Source organism: Papaver somniferum, chromosome 6 (genome assembly GCF_003573695.1).
Source record: "Papaver somniferum cultivar HN1 chromosome 6, ASM357369v1, whole genome shotgun sequence".
In the NCBI taxonomy this organism is placed as follows: Eukaryota; Viridiplantae; Streptophyta; class Magnoliopsida; order Ranunculales; family Papaveraceae; genus Papaver; species Papaver somniferum.
The window spans coordinates 140,284,497-140,289,598 of NC_039363.1; the positions used below are offsets into that span (position 1 = coordinate 140,284,497).

The following is a 5,102-nucleotide window of genomic DNA, read 5'->3' on the forward strand; positions in this document are numbered from 1 at the left end:
AGGTTAGCACACGTGGCTCTGTTTCCTTGCAGAGTGACGTCACATCACATGCAAGGTTTTACGATTTTTACCCTAAGCTAAAAACCACCATCAACAAAGAGTTTAGAACATGTAACCATATTTAGATATAAGCATAGTATGTTTTTCACATTTGTGTAAAAGTCCAAAACCGGGAACCCAAAGTATGCGTACCCGTACGCGTACTGGCGGTTGTTGGAAATCCGAGACAGTATGCGTACCCGTACGCGTACTGGCGGAAAGTTCACATCCGTGAATTTCTGCTGGAGTTTGAAAGTGAAAAACAAACTCAATACCGTTTTTTCATGAACTAAAACATTTATATATTAAGGAATGCAATCTTTGCAAACTGTGTCTATAATGTTCATGAATCAATTCGAGTGAATGAGAACCAATTTTTCTTCGATTGTGTCTTGTATACTTCTACTAGTTCATTTGAGTCATTTGAACTAGTTATGGTGAAGATGAATAAGGTTGATATGAAAGTGCTCATATGGATAACCATTTGGTTAACTACTGTTGAACGAACTAGGTTTACACGTTTAGGTACGATTACTCAAACCTAAATGAATTTATATTTCATTTGTGTATAACAAGTTAAGATTCGATCTAACGGTTTAAATATATTATCTTGAATCTAATCAGGTGTTCATCTAACGGTGAATATTGAATGCTTTATTACCAAGATAACTTAGATTGCAAACCCTGATTTGAAATTCTTGATATAAAAACAGAGTTTTTTCGAGCGACATGGTTAATCGGAGCTTCTGGTTGATTCTGGCCCCACCGAATTTTTAAAAAGGAAGTTTATATGACGTGTACCATAAGGAAAAGTGCAAAAAGATTCCACGGATTTTTTTTGGAAACAAATATTTTGTTGCCAATAGAAATTTATCTCAAAAAATAAAATATTAACAAAAATAATTAAGTCATGAATTCACGGTTTCACCCAAAAACTAAATTAATCATGTTTATCAATCACGAAAATAATCACGCAATCAATCGCATCATTGATTATAACATTAATAAATTAAAAAAAAATATGAAAAATATATCCAATGTCCTGTTACAATTCTTCGAATTTCTCTTTTCCTAATTACAATTTCGTTCTATCAATTAAAATCAATTATTCCCGATGACACTTCCGATAATGAGAAACTTAAAAGAATGATTAAATTGATTGTGGATACTAACCTTTCGATCAGAGAATGTGTCTTTCTTGCAAATAACTTTATTGTTAATCTTGTTTGACAACAAAAAAATTGCGCAATCGTTAGAATTTGAAACAAAATAATAGGAACAAATATTGATTAGCATAAAATTAATCGAACAAACAAACAAAAAAAGTAACGGTCTAAGCTCATACAAAACAATCATAAAAAAACGAGCAATATTGTTGAATTAGTTAACGTCATTTACACGTTACTTTTTTTAATTTTGTTTATTCCATAATTAAAACAAAATAGATGCAAAATAAATTAAAAAAAGAAAGATTAAATAAGGTAAATTGTTAATTTTGTTATGTCTTGATATGCCCCGGATTTTGTATACTAATATGTTTCTAACCACTGATTATGATGATATGGATATAATATATATGTCCAAAATTTAAAGAGATTTTGATACCTATCACGATTTTATTCCTTAAATTAAATATTATTTTACCTATTTTGAGGTTTTGTTTTCCTGGAAATTTCATGCTCATGCTATCTATATAAAGTGCTCTGCTAAGATTTCTTCTTCTTGCTTTTTTATTATTCATTTTTTTATTATTGTTAATAATAATAATGAATATCGGATCTTTTTGATGGTGTTTGGTTTTTGATTTGCAAATGTTGGTTGTGAATCTCTTTGCTTTAGTGGCGATAAATCAGCATTCAATGATGTCGTGTAAAGATGAGATGATGAGTTTGATATTTTGTTTCTTAGAATCTGTGTTTTGAGCATTTTTAATTTTCCATGAGAAAAAGAATTTGGGGCGAATAATATGTGTACCTGAAACCAGATCAACTTTCTATTTATTCTTACACTGGAAATCAAAATTCTTGCTTTTTCTAAATTTTGGGTTCATCATTTACTGCCTTCATCAGTAGCATGACTTACTTTATTTTTCTTTTCACAATTCTTAATTTTTTTGTTTGTTTCCTGCATTTGCTGCCTTCAACAGTAGCATGATTTATTCTGTTTTTCTTTTCCCAATTCATAATTTTTTTTTGTTTCCTCATTAATGCATGATGCAGTTTCTTTTCAACCAGATTACGGTAAGAAATTTACGACAATCGATATTATTTCCAAGATTTAGTTTTTTCCTTCTTCAGAAGATAAATATGGATACCATAAATTGATATTATTCCCAATAAATCGTCTTTTATTTTTGGAATTTCCGGGCTTAGTCGAATTCTATATAAAGCACTCGCACAACGGTAAACTCTTATCATTTAACCTATTGTTTTTTTCTTCTCCTATAATATTATTGTTTTTTGGTTTTTTATTTTGGAAATTGATTTTTTTTTTGCAGATGATGGTGATATATCCTCGCAGCGAAGGATTAAGCGATGAACTTTTATCTTTCATAGTTAACAGTTTTTTCTTAAACATCTTCTATCACGCAACCGTAGTTTTTTTTATTCCTTTATTCCTTTTATTGTTTAGTATTTTTGTTCCTTTTAATTTATATCTGGTTTTGTTATGCAGTTGATCATAATCGTTCCTCATAGTCAATATTGAGACAATAAAATTAAATCTGGACGTTTAATTTCGTACGAGTGTACAGGTGAGATAATGAGCATCTTTTTCTATGGTTACCTTTGTTTCATATCTTTATTGCTACTGTTCCTATGATTTTTTCCCTTTTATGATTTTGCGCTTATGATTTTGACCCTACTGCTTCACTTTTGTGATATGTGATCGAAGCAATTCAAGGATGAATGAGATACAAAACGATGAATGAGTTTCAATACTCCCTCCGTTTTAAAAAGATAGTCCGGTTTGACTTTGTCAAAATATTAAGGAGACCTCAATACTTTACTTGACTAACCTTAACTATTTACTTATTTTATGTTAATAAAAATTGCAAGTCTTAAAAACTTCCTAAAATTGTTAAGAGGATTGTAAATAGGAAATAAAAAAGGAAAATGAAAAGATATCGAATATATGGAGTATAAACTCTTTAGGGAATTTAATTCTTAGAGCCATATATATTGTCTTTTAAAAGGAACGAAGGATATATTTGTTTCCTTAATTGTACAACTTTCTTTAATATTTAGATTAGATCTCATTAATATGCATTTATGAATATAAAAATTAAAGGCTATAATAGAGAGTTCATTGAAAAAATACGCCTATAAACAGAAGCTGGACACAATTTTGAAACTGACGGAAATAGAATAGAGGACGGTCTTTTTGAAACAGAGGGAGTATTATTTTTCATTCCATAAAAAAAAGATTCTCATTCTTAAATGCGTAGAAAATGCTCAATATATCTCAATTGTGTACAAAAGCAAACACAAAAAATAAAATGAAAAATATTAATTATATTCCTCGATGTGAAAATAGATATTTAACTATTTTTGTACAAAATATATTTTTTGGATCGTTAAATAAGGGATTAATTAGACAAAATGTAGCAACAAATAACATAGTTATCGGAAAATATTTTGCTATCCAAAAATATACTAAAAACTATAAGAAATTTATTATATTATTTCCAAAACTAAGTTAATGAATTTTGCAGGTTTTTCTCTATATAAAGCACTCAAGAATAGGACAATACATTATTTGCATGTCACTTTTTCTTCTACGATATTGTTCGAGTTCTTTTTTTTATCATTATTTGTTGATCAATGATTTGCGTTTTTTTTTGTTTTCCAGGTACGTTCAAAAGTGTTTCATGGGAAACTCGAAAGTGTTTATGGGAATCCTGATCAAAATGATTGGTGTACCGTGGAGGAAATCCCGCGGCTGCACCATGTGAGAGAGCAAAAAAAAGAAGGGCCCCACCTTTGGCCCCACCTCCTGCAAATCCCCCTAGGGCTGCCCTAACAACCCTTGGATTTGTTTGCAGTGCAGATCGTGGTACACACCTTCGGTGTGTATCATCACTCTAATATTATATTGTATAATACTCTTGAGGACTTAATCGGGGAGAAGAAGGTAACATCCAAGCGTCTTATCCCTAAAAAAGAGCTATAATGTCCCCAGACATACCTGATACTTCTCTTCCTCAAAGCCTCGAAAACAAAACTTACTTATCCTGCTTACTCCAACAAATCTTAGTCCTCCTCCGCCTGCCCAACGGGACATCCGTATTAATCGTAAGTCGTGCAAGGAAAGTGACAAACGGGCTGATGGATATGCAGCTGATTATATTTTTTACACTTCAGCATCCAATGGAGTTTTGGGTTTGTAAAAAACTGATTCCATGTACTTTAATAATAGAAAGTCTCTCTAACGGAATGTTTCTTTGACATGCAAAAGGGCCTTATGCATCGGTGTGGTTAGCGGCGTCAATAATTGTTCAAACTAGAGTGATTCCAAACTACAAGAACCTACTTTAAGAATAGCATTTTTTCATACAGCACATCCAACAGATAAGATAAAATTGAGTTACAAGTTACTTAAGGATAACTCAGAGTTACGAATTAGTGGGTGGTTCCCTATTGATATTGTGGGTTCTTACAAAAATCTGTCTGTTGATATCCTACCCAGAGTCGTGTCTTTTCGTTAAAAAATTTTAGGATGTAAAAGAGAATCCAAAGATAGTGTTGGTGCTAGGACTGATTACTAGATACGATTCATAACACATATTTCCAACTGTATTAAGAGATATGTTACCTGAAATATATTAGATGGTTGGAAAGTTTCCAATCAAGACTACTGTTGGGGTATACACAAGATTCAACAAGACATCAACCTTAAATTGCAACTCACGGTACCTTGGAACAACCTTAAAAAGTTTATAAATAATTGCGAAAATTGTGGCGGAAAACAAACTAAAATTTTCATTTAGTTAGCGACATCAACCGAATGTACGTTTGGCATACACATATTTACGATTTCGATGCATGCTTTGGTATTCTTGAGTT

General features: G+C 31.3%; 1 long non-coding RNA gene across 1 annotated transcript; it reads left to right on the plus strand.

Annotated features, from left to right (window-relative positions):
- The first annotated feature begins 1,763 nt into the window (after positions 1-1,763).
- On the plus strand, positions 1,764-4,790 carry LOC113286250. Its single transcript, XR_003329190.1, has 4 exons — positions 1,764-2,441; positions 2,537-2,593; positions 2,713-2,791; positions 3,889-4,790. It is a non-coding gene; the product is annotated as an uncharacterized LOC113286250 (long non-coding RNA).
- The last annotated feature ends 312 nt before the right edge of the window (positions 4,791-5,102 follow it).